General features: G+C 43.2%; 1 pseudogene; it reads right to left on the reverse strand.

Annotated features, from left to right (window-relative positions):
- LOC129785695 (hydrocephalus-inducing protein homolog) overlaps positions 1-12615 on the reverse strand; it is a 95695-nt pseudogene that overhangs the window by 11174 nt on the left and 71906 nt on the right.

Genomic DNA, 12615 nt, shown 5'->3' on the forward strand with positions numbered 1-12615 from the left:
TAGGAGAGGAACCACCTGCACTCCCACCGCTGTTCCTTCCTCTGCAGCCCCATGTCCCACCAGCCAGCTCATCTCCACTCAAAAGAACTGGGAGTTTTTCCCTCCCTGGAGAACTAAATCCAGTGCACAACCCCCCCTGAAGAGGGAGGCTCGGCTTGCCCCGGTGGGTGGGCATCTCAAAAGCATTTGAAACAAACAGCTTGAGTTGTGGGGCTGGAGAATGAGAGATAAGGGCTGGACAGGGGTCCTTGGAACAAAGGCAAGACAGAAAGCAAGGAGGCAGATGCCATCTCGAGGAGAGGAGTCTGCAGTGGGAATTACTGTGGAGGCACCCCCCAGGCTCCTGTAACCCTCCTCACCTGACGGTCAAGGTCACGGGCTCAGGGGACCCATCCGCACTGAACCGGAATCCTTCTGTGAACTGCCCCAGGGCGGTGGAACTGAAGGAGATCTGGATGACTTGGAGGACATCTGGTAAAACGATGCCCTCCTGGGGGAGAAAGGAGAAGCAGGAGCCCAGAGCGGTCGCCGGAAGGACCAACTTGGAGGGGGCATCAATGACTCCTTTGTTAAACAGGATGACCTGCAGCAGCAAGAAAGCAAAATGGAAATACATGAGGAATCTTCTTTCCTTACAGAAGGCTGATTTGTTTTCTAATTAAACTTCTACAAAAGGCAGAAGAAGCTGTGTGCTGCTGCTTGGCTGAAGCCAAAGAAAACACAACAGGACAGTTTCTGCCTTTGGGTTTTTGCATGCAAAAAACCCCAGTGATAACTTCACATAAACAGAGTCACTCTGGGTTTATTCCACTGACACAGAGCAGTCCGCTTGGACTTGCAGGGCTGAGGATGTGCTCAGCATCACCAAGGCGATGCAGACCTGCCCCAAAGAGCAGCAAAGGGCGGTCGCAGCATTACAGCGAATCGTCACCTAACTGCTCCCGCTCCAGATGAGCCCAGTCCTGCCAAGGGCAAAACACATTCAGCTCCCGTTACAGCCAGCAAGTTTACTGGATGTAGAAAATACCTCGGGACAGCCCCATAACCAGCTTCAGCAGCACTCCCCGACTCTGCTAGGGTACGTCAGTGAGGCCCATTTTATTCTTTTCTTTGATCTGAGAGTCTCTTTGTCTTTGCTCAACCAGACATGTCAAGAAAGGATGAGAGTGAGGGGCATAGCAGCTCCACCTGCTCTAAAGAATCTCTTTCATAAATATTCACAGCCATCATCTACTAATTTACCATTATTTACTGCTCCAACAAGCTACACAATCCTGCAGCATTTGCTGAGATTCAGCAAGAAATGCCCACACCTGCCTGTGAGTATCAGCACACTGGTGGTCACCAAACCTACCCAAAGCAAAGCTCTACAGTTTCCGAAGGCTGCAGGTGAAATCCGGCCATTTCTGTGGACTTATCTACCTGCTTGGCAGTTATTTTCCCTAAGTTTTGTCCTCGCAAAACCTGTCAGAAAAACTGAGACAGAAGCAGAGGTACAGCCCTTATTTTTTTAATTTTGCAGCTGCTGTTGAAAACATTCCTGTATTCAAATTCTGCACTGGTAACTTGGAAACTACTCATATGTTTTACACCTTAATTACAAATTGCACTTAGGGATCCTACACTGAAGTTTACCTCCAGTCTGGCTACTTAATACAGCACTTGGAGTATCATCTACTTATTCACATTTTCTCCAGTAATGAAACCAACACATTGATATATATAGAATCAATAAAGAATCAGCATTAAAAAATGCATACATACAGTGCACAATATTTTGGCAAGAAAACACCTTAACGTGTCCTTCCCTGCAACAGTCAAGCTTTTGAAAGTGTCTGGCACGATGTACTGCCTCATTTTCTACCGCCTCCAGTTGCTGTATCTTGGGGGTTTTTTTGGTTGGTTTTTTTTTGAGAAAACTTGCCACCATCGGCGGGGGGAGGCAAATACCCAGAAAGCTCCTTTGCTTCATTTCCAGAACTGCCCTGCTCTGTTCATAGAGCCAGAGGGGCACCAGGTCTGAAGGGTGGCAGGAGGCTGCTCAGCAGGGACAGCGCTCCCGGTGCCTGCGCGGGCAGCTCTGCGCGGGGAGGCTGCCCGGCTTCCCTCCGGCGCCAGGATCCAGCAAGTTGCGCTTCACTGAAAGGTGTTTGCAACGGACTCGAGTCGGAACACAACACCTTTGTTCCAGCTGCTTTTTAACTGCCAGGGTACCAGGGCGCAGTGCATCTAGGGCTGAAACAAAAGCCTCTGGATCCTGACCTTTTTGACCCGGTGTTGCTATCATGTGTCAAGGGCTGGATTTTCTGCATGAAGCCTCCCAGCTGGTCTCAAAGGGAGGTTGCCAAAACGCAGGGATCGGGGCTTTGTGGACAACATACACACCTTTCAGACCCCATCAAAACTATCCAGATTCTGCAAAAACTCCCACATTTAACTTACATCAAATAATGCGTGCACATAACTGCCTGTGTTGCCAGAAATCCAGCAGGTGCACAAAGCTCACTGCTGCCCCAGGGGCCATCAGGATCCACCCCAACCCCAGCAAGCCCCACTGCTCACCTCGTAGCTGGGGGCTGACGCAACAAAAACCTTCCCGATGTCCAGCTGGTCAAAGCTGAAGCGCAGCTGGGGCCCTATGCCGCTCCCTTTGATGCGCAGGGGCAGCCTGGTCTCACGGCCTGGGGAGAGGTTGCCATGTCAGTACAGAATTCCTTCGGTTCGCCTGGACTTTCCAGGCAGCCTCAGAGCCAGTCCCTGACTCCGGGCTGGGTGGCACCAGCACTAGATGCTCCGCGAGAAGATACGGGACCCTTCTCTTCCCTCAGCAGATCAACTTTGCGGCTGGTTTCTAACTTCTGACGGAGCCCTTGGGCTGGTTTGTAACTTAGCAATCAGTTTGCACCCTCAGAAAGTGATGCTGCATATAAAACATGATTTCTGAATTCCTTCCCATGCACTTAAACGAGCTTTGAAATCCATTCAGAGAAGGCACAAAGCTCACAAAACAGAGCCGGAGAGAAAAATCTGCTGTCTGTATCGCTGCAATCGGAGACGACCGCACAGGAGCTGAGAAGTATGAGCCCAAGCAAGGCAGAGCAGCCTGCTGACAGCGATACCCCAGCAGCCTGCTGACAGCGACACGCGCACCCGAGCGCTGCCTCAAGCAGGCAGAGCATCTCAGCCACCACCTGCGCCTAACGTAGGGCTCCGTACCGGGGTGCTCCAGGGCTCACCGCCTGCAGCAGCGCCTTGTTAAGACGGGGCTTTACGGTCTCCAGAGAGCAGCACTCACCTGTTCCCACCATCAAACCAAGAGCTCAGCTTTGTAAAGACGCCCCACCTGAAGCATACTGAGCAGTTACGGAAAACCAGCCTCCTCGCTACTGAAACCAGATAAGCTCTAAGTGTACTGCTAACACACATATCCCTTGCTGCAAAGGCAACTGAGACCACAAGGCTTACAGCTGAACTCCAGGATGCTGAGTTTCTTCCTTAAGTCTGCTAAGATGGCATAGTGCAGGATCTTTCAGTCTGAAGCCTTTCTTGAACCACTGGAGCAGCCTAAAGTGCCTGAATTCTAGCTCAGGTTTTGGCTTAGGTCCCCCTGCTGTTATAGATTTGCTAAGAAGTTAAGATTGATTGACTTTATTTGATTGATTATTTGATTTTATAAAATCAATCATGTAATAGAAATATAAGAGGATAAGAAAATATATTTTAATGAAACTTATAGTTATAGTAAAAAGCGGCTATAGAAGATCCTCTGTACAGCCCCGTACCAAGGCCGGAGGAATTGGTCAGAATCACCTAGTAGGAATGTTTAGAACTTAGATAACAGACTTAAGATTTGAGATGATTGTTTATATGCAACCTAGGAGGATGTACTAACATGTCAAAATGAGAATTTATGTGAACTGGGGAGAGTCGAGTGAAGCAACCCATAGTTGCCGGCCAAGAAACAGTTACCTCAAGTGGCAGGTAATTCCGGCAGGGGGAGATCGAGACCACCGACTCACATACCACCTACCCAAATCGTACCCCAGACCCATTTCCGGACCTTTCTAACCTTTACTGCGCAGAATCGGGTATGGGAGGAGAGTATGTTAATGATTTATGGGAAATCTTACGATTATGCATGGATATTTAATGAATATGTATGAATCAGTTCTATACAAGGTGTATGATTTTGAACCATGGTGTGCGTCGATCGTGAGGGGACTCACTCACGCACCCGGCCGTCCATAAAGAAAAGTCTGCTTTGGTGTTGATAAGTTCTTCATTCCGAGATTTCGGTAACAGTTTTGGCGACCCAGATGGGACCTCGCGGAAGGAGACCGGAGGAGTCGGGGACCTGATCGGTTCCAGCCGGCACCGAGGATTTCTCGGGGATACCCATCGATCCCCGATCCGTAAGGCTCTTCGCGACGTTCCCTGGATTTTGGTAAGACACTTCTTCTTGTAATTGTAGTAAGTGGGTAGGAGTCCCACTATAAGTGTATGGTAAGGAGTGGGTTGGAGACCCACCAGTGGGTTTGAGTCTCACTGAGTAAGTCTGCCTGTCAGACGCGGTGAAAGCTGCGCAGGGTTGGACTAAAGGATCCTTGTGGAAGAGGAAGCCTAGGCGCCTGCCCGTAAGACATAAGCGAAAGCTATTGCAGGGTTGGACAAAAGTGGAAACAAGAGAACCTACATGCTATAGTGTTCTCTAAGGTAGTGCCTCTAACAAGAAGTTAGGAGGGGTTTTTCTTCTGATACAGAATTGTTTATTGTGTCTGTGTATCGAGAAGAGAATTAAGAAGTGTATAATATTGTGTTTTATGTCTTTGTTTAAAGTAACAATTGTGGAAAAGTGTGAGTGTGGCTGTAAGGGTGAGACGTGCAATTAAGCACGAAAGCGAGTGTGGAGCGTGGATCCGCGGATCGGGGAGACAGAGTTGAATAATTGTGTATTGTACTGTGAGTGATTATACCATGGCATCTAAGTTAACTCGGTTGTTTAAAAGTAAAAGCATGCGTAATCTTGCTGTAAATGATAAAATCCCGAAAAATTCTCCATTGGGATGTTTATTGGCACATTGGGGAGATTTATATGAGGATTTGCCAAAAAGCCAGATGATTGAGTATTGTAATAATTGGTGGCCTCTGTATACATTGGAAAATCAGGAAAAGTGGCCCATAAATGGAACACTGAATTATAATACTGTTCTGCAGTTAATGTTATACTGTAAAAGGGAAGGGAAATGGAGTGAAATGCCATACGTGGATTTGTTCTTTTACCTGAGACAGAGAAAAGACTGGCAGGATGAATGCAAGTTAACTGATGGAGATAATTTTGTGATGGCTGTAACTGCTGATAACAAGAAAGTAAAAAGGTGTTGCTCAACTTGTGAGATCGGGAAAGGTTGTTTAAAGAAAAAGATTGTCACTGAGAGTGATGATGGACCAGAATTAGATATATCCCCTCTTAGGAGAGAAAGGAATCAGGGTCGAGAATCTAGGGCACGAGAACAGGCGATTGAACCGGATAGCAGTGGAACAGGAGATGTGGAAGAGAGATTATCGGAGATTGTAATTCATACTCCTGTTTCACGGAGAACTCGGCAACAGACACAGACTATAGCTCCCCTGCGACAGGGAGTTGGTAGTGATGGACCGGTCTATGTGAAAGTACCTTTTACAGCTATGGATTTGATGACTTGGAAGCAGGCAGCAGGAAATTATAGAGAAGATCCTGAAAAAGTGGGCAAGGTGGCAGATACTATAACTAGAACACAGAATCCAGACTGGAATGATTTACAGGTGATCCTGGATAATGTGTTAGATGATACAGAGAAGCAAACGGTATTAAAAGCTGGTAAAGCTCAGGCAGAGTTGGATGTGATGAGTGGAATTACAGGTGGAACAATAGAACAGAATTTTCCATCTGGGGATCCGCAGTGGGATCCAAATAATGTAACACATAGAGAAAGACTGAGACGGTATCAGAAATGGGTTTTATATGGGATTAGACATGCCATGCCTAAATCTCTGAATTGGTCTAAATTATATGAAGTAAGACAAGATAAAAATGAATCTCCCTCAGCATTTTGGGAACGATTAAAGGAAGCTGCCAGAAAACATACTGATTTGAGAGTGGAAACAGAGGCAGCACAAATGCAACTGGCTTTGATTTTTATGGGGCAATCGGCACCAGATATAAGGAAAAAACTCCAGAAACTGGAGGGAGAGAATTCAAGGAGTTTGAATACAATGCTGGAAGTCGCATGGAGGGTATATAACAACAGAGAAAGAGAAGAAAGAAAATCAAGGAGAACAGATTTATTGGCAGTAATGACAGGAACGGTAGACAGAGGAAGGGGCAGAGGAAGAGGACGAGGATTTAATGGGAGGGGAGGTTGTATGCACTGTGGCCATCGGAAATTTAATACCCCCTTAGGAGTAAATCAGTGTGCTTTGTGTAGAGAGGAAGGACATTGGAAAAAGGATTGCCCTAGAAACAAGAGTGTTTCTCACGACCTTGCCAAGATAATGATTTTAGACGACTGAAGGGGACCGGAGGGAACCCAGCTGAACCTCTGGTTAAGATTTAGCTGGGAGATAAAGAAGTTAAATTTTTAGTAGATACAGGAGCGACATTTTCGGTATTAAATACATGTAAAGGAAAAATAGGAACAAAACCAGCCAATATAATAGGAGCAACAGGGAAAGAAGAGAACCAGGCCATTCCTACAACACCTAGATTTGAAATTTGGAAATAAGATAATTACACATGGATTTTTGTATGTACCAGAATGTCCGATACCCTTGTTAGGAAGAGATTTGTTGTCTAAATTAAATGCACAAATTGTTTTTGATGAAGGAGAACTTTTCTTGAAAATACCCGAGTCAAAAACGGGAGAAATCTTGATGATACAAGAAAGAGTAAAGGAACAAGAAATTCCACAGGAAGTGGATTTGGCAGTGATCCCTACTGTATGGGAAACAGATATTCCTGGTAAATCGAAGCTAGCAGAGCCTGTTAAAATAGATTTGAAGGAAGGCGCAGGAACAGTGAGAATTAAACAATATCCAATCAAATCGGAAGTGAGACAGGAATTGAAGAAATTGAGTGATAAATTTTTGGAGTATAACATTTTGGAAGAATGTGAATCTGAGTATAATACTCCTATCTTACCAGTCAGAAAACCCTCGGGTGAATATAGGCTGGTACAAGATTTGAGAGCAGTAAATCAACTAGTTAAGGATATTTATCCTGTAGTAGCAAACCCTTATACACTGTTAACAGCATTAAGGGACACTTATCAACGGTTTACAGTGCTTGATTTAAAAGATGCTTTCTTTTGTATACCTTTGGAAAAAGAAAGCAGAAAACTGTTTGCTTTTGAATGGGAAAATCCTCAAACCGGGCGAAAGATGCAGTTGACATGGACTAGATTACCCCAAGGATTTAAAAACAGTCCAACTATCTTTGGAAATCAATTAGCAAAGGAATTTGAAATGTGGAAACAGGATAAATCAAGAGCTGGGCATTTACTTTTACAATATGTGGATGACATATTGATTGCTACAGAAGAAAGACTTACCTGTATACAGGTGACTATCGACCTCCTGAATTTCCTGGGACTAAATGGATACGAAGTGTCCAGGAAGAAAGCCCAGACAGCCTGCCAGACTGTGATATATCTGGGCTTTGAGATTTCAAAAGGACAACGACAATTAGGAAAAGATCGCAAAGAAGCTATTTGTGGTATACCTGAGCCGAGAAATATTCATGAACTCAGAGCATTTTTGGGAATGACTGGGTGGTGTCGCCTTTGGATCATGAACTATGGGCTAATAGCTAAACCGCTGTACGAGGCCCAAAAGAACCCTCCCTTTGCATGGGGCCCACAACAACAAAAGGCTTTTGTAGAGTTGAAACGTGGCTCAATGTCTGCACCTGCCTTGGGACTGCCGGATCCAACCAAAGATTTCCAGTTGTTTGTTCATGAAAGGCAACACCTTGCACCAGGCGTGTTAACCCAGAGGATAGGAAGCTGGAAACGACCAGTCGGATATTTCTCTAAACAACTGGACACAGTGAGTAGAGGGTGGCCAAACTGCCTTCGAGCAGTGGCAGCAACAGTGATGCTCATACAAGAAGCTCGGAAATTGACTTTGGGAAGAACAATAACAGTCTATGTCCCACACATGGTGATAACTGTCCTAGAACAGAAGGGGGGACACTGGCTGTCTCCCAGCCAAATGATGAAGTACCAGGTAGTACTGACTGAACAGGATGATGTGATTCTAAAGACAACTAACCTGGTAAATCCTGCAGTGTTTTTAAGTTCCATACAGGAAGAAGGACAACTGGAGCATGATTGCTTGGCTGCCATCGAGTATGTTTATTCCAGTCGTGAAGATCTGAAGGATGTACCACTGGAGCGACCAGACTGGGAACTGTATAGTGATGGAAGCAGCTTCATGGAACAAGGAGTCCGATACGCCGGATATGCGGTAACAACAGAGACTACAGTTATAGAAGCAGGAGCATTGGCGAGTACCACATCAGCCCAAAAGGCGGAACTCATTGCTTTAATTCGAGCCTTAGAGATAAGCAAAGACAGGAAAGTAAATATCTGGACTGATTCAAAATATGCCTTTGGGGTAGTGCATGTCCATGGAGCTTTGTGGAAAGAGAGGGGGTTATTGTCCTCTCAAGGATCAAACATTAAGCATCAAAGAGAAATTTTATGATTATTGCAAGCAGTTCAAAAGCCAGATCAAGTAGCAATCATGCACTGTAAGGCACACCAGATTTGGAATACAAAAATAATAGCTGGGAATAATTTAGCTGATAGAACAGCAAAAAAGGTAGCAAAGAAACAAGCATTGCAAATGGCAATAATTCCTTCTAAAACAGTAACCCTTCCTAGGGAAAACCCGAGATATTCAGAGGAAGATGACAAACTGAGTCCGTTATTAAATGCTAAGAAAAACTTAGCGGGATGGTGGGTAACTCCTAATGGACAGGTAGTAATTCCACCTCTTGTGATGAGAGAGATAATTCAAACGAGACATCAGGAATGTCACTGGGGAGCAGAAGCCTTAGTAACATCTTTACGAAAACAAGTAATATCAGTTAAGATGTTGGGAATAGCTAAAATGGTAACTGCAAAGTGTGAGGTATGTTTGAAAAATAATCCAATGATTAAGAAAAAGGTTCAAATGGGTAGACTGAAATCTGGTGTAGAACCTGGAGATTATTGGCAAGTAGAATTTTCAGAGCTGCCTAGACAAAATGGGTACCAGTACATCCTGGTAGGGGTTGATACTTTTACAGGATGGCCAGAAGCCCTTCCCTGTCGCACTACACAAGCAAAAGAAGTGGTGAAGTGGTTATTACAAGAAATAATTCCGAGATTTGGAGTTCCTATTGGAATTTCTTCTGACAGAGGTCCACACTTTGTTGCTGAAGTAGTCCAAAGTGTTAGCAAAGTATTGGGTATTAATTGTGACCTACATTTATCTTGGAGACACCAATCTAGTGGGAAAGTGGAAAGGATGAATCAAACTTTGAAACGACAAATAAGTAAAATTTGTCAAGAAACCAGTCTAAAGTGGCCTCAGGCGCTTCCATTGGCATTATTACGTATCAGGGTACAGCCAAAGAGTGGAACCTCACTCAGTCCTTATGAATTATTATATGGAAAACCATATGAGTCTCCAGAACCAAATCCAAACGTACATGTAAAAGGAAAGCAGGATGTATATAACTATTTGCTTTCTCTAGGAAAAACTCCGGCTGCAATTCGGAGTGCAGTAATTTGGAATAGACCTTTATCCCTGGAAAATTCAGTGCATGATTTCCAACCAGGAGATTATGTCTATGTGAAGACCTGGACCTCTGAACCTTTACAGGAACGTTGGAAAGCACCTTTCCAAGTACTGTTAACCACTTTTACGGCTATCAAGATAGCAGAATCGGATGCTTGGATCCATTATACTCGAGTGAAGAAAGCACCTATTCCATGGAAGATTATCAACTGTGACCCAAAGACTTTAAATTTGACTTTGAAAAATGTCTAATTTTTCATATCAGGTTATGATCGTTCTTTGGATTCCATTTGGGTTGGTAGTGTTGGCAGGATCATGGGCTGACTTGGTGGACAGGAATGAAAGACAAACAGAGACAGAACAAGTGATTGAAATTCCCAAACAAACGGCTGAGGAAAATTTGATGGTAGGATTGATTAAAGGATTTGCCAATTTACAAAATGTCACGCAGATCACCGCTTGTTTACCAATACCGAGGGCAGTAGGTGAATCTATTCCATGGGGAATCTTAACCATGAATCTGACCAAATTAGAATATGAAAATGAGACAATGGATTGTAAACAAGAACCTAGGGAAACTTGGGAATTGCAAAAGGTTAAAGTTGGGGAAGAATCACCAGTATATTCAACCATTTGGGAATGTAAAGGATGATTTGTAGCTAAACCGGGACTATATGGAGATTTAGGGAACAAGGGATGGTGTTACTAGCCTAAAATGGCTACAACAAACACCAGTGTATGGATAACCGAGACAAAATGTGAGAAAAAGAATCGAACCCTACAGGAAAAGGAAATAGTTTGGGATTCGGTTTGGTCTATGACCTTATATTCCCATTTTCAGTATATGGCAAAAACTCCTTGGTGTTTTACCTGGGATGGAAAAGTGTTTTCAGTATTACCCTGGGTCAATGATAGATCAACTTCATTGGGAGAAAAGGAGAATAAAATAGTGCCATGGTGGAAATGTGAAAAAGTGTATGATTGTAGCAATGCAGACTTAATAATTCAAAGAATCCCTCCTTTGGCTGCCGCTTTAAAATATGGTTGTTTTTGTCGAGGTCTTAAGAATACTCTCAATCTATCTAGCGCCTATATACCCAGAAGAGGAATTATGTTTAGTTGTAGAAAATCTACTATTCAAAGTCCAGGACATTTAATTTGGGCATTGAGTGATGGAACCTGGACAACTCATCTACCATTAGATGGTAAAGTGAAACAAATAACTTTAGGCGTGCCAACATTGTGTCCGATTTGGAAGAAATCACCATTTAGAGGATCTCTAGAAAATTTAGAACTGAAACGAACAAAGAGATCTGAGACAAATGATGATACTTGGAATGAACCATCTACAGGAGTGAAAATTGGCTGGGCAATTGAATCACTTTTAAATCCTATAGCATCATATAGAAACAGAGCATGGCTTTATAAGTTAACTGGTCAAGTGGAAAAATTAGCAAACGTTACCAAAAAGGGGTTTAAGGAATTGAATATACAATTACAGGCGACCTCTAGAATGACTTTACAAAATAGAATGGCACTAGATATGCTCCTACTTAAAGAACATGGAGTATGTGGATATCTCAAAGATAAACTGGACCACTGTTGCATCCCCATTTCAAATGTCACACAAGATGTGGAACATGATTTGGATTTATTAGATAAAATTGAAAAAGAAACAGAATCAATTCAAGAAGATATGTCAGAAGACTGGTTAGGGAAAATTTTTAACAAATTAGGAAGGAACTTGAGCTCTTGGATACAATCCCTAATCAAAACTTTGTTTCTGTTACTGATTGTCTTTTTGATGATCATGTTGGTATATGCATGTTTGAAGAAGCAGTTTACCAACAGAATTGCAATCAATCGTATGATCATGAGAGAAGTACCAACCAGTCCACCAAGGTATAGCCCACCACCAAAATATGTTGAAACAAATGATATGTAAATAATGTGAAAGTATTGAAATAATGATTTTCAACACTTTCAAAGGGGGGAAATGTTATAGATTTGCTAATAAGTTAAGATTGATTGACTTTATTTGATTGATTATTTGATTTTATAAAATCAATCATGTAATAGAAATATAAGAGGATGGGGAAATGTTATAGATTTGCTAATAAGTTAAGATTGACTTTATTTGATTGATTATTTGATTTTATAAAATCAATCATGTAATAGAAATACAAGAGGATAAGAAAATATATTTTAATGAAACTTATAGTTATAGTAAAAAGCGGCTATAGAAGATCCTCTGTACAGCCCCGTACCAAGGCCGGAGGAATTGGTCAGAATCACCTAGTAGGAATGTTTAGAACTTAGATAACAGACTTAAGATTTGAGATGATTGTTTGTATGTAACCTAGGAGGATGTACTAAAATGTCAAAATGAGAATTTATGTGAACTGGGAAGAGTCGAGTGAAGCAACCCATAGTTGCCGGCCAAGAAACAGTTACCTCAAGTGGCAGGTAATTCCGGCAGGGGGAGATCGAGACCACCGACTCACATACCACCTACCCAAATCGTACCCCAGACCCATTTCCGGACCTGTCTAACCTTTACTGCGCAGAATCGGGTATGGGAGGAGAGTATGTTAATGATTTATGGGAAATCTTACGATTATGCATGGATATTTAATGAATATGTATGAATCAGTTCTATACAAGGTGTATGATTTTGAACCATGGTGTGCGTCGATCGTGAGGGGACTCGCTCACGCACCCGGCCGTCCATAAAGAAAAGTCTGCTTATCTACATCACATTGGTGTTGATAAGTTCTTCATTCCGAGATTTCG

The sequence above is a fragment of the Falco peregrinus genome, chromosome 14 (genome assembly GCF_023634155.1).
Source record: "Falco peregrinus isolate bFalPer1 chromosome 14, bFalPer1.pri, whole genome shotgun sequence".
Lineage (NCBI taxonomy): Eukaryota > Metazoa > Chordata > Aves > Falconiformes > Falconidae > Falco > Falco peregrinus.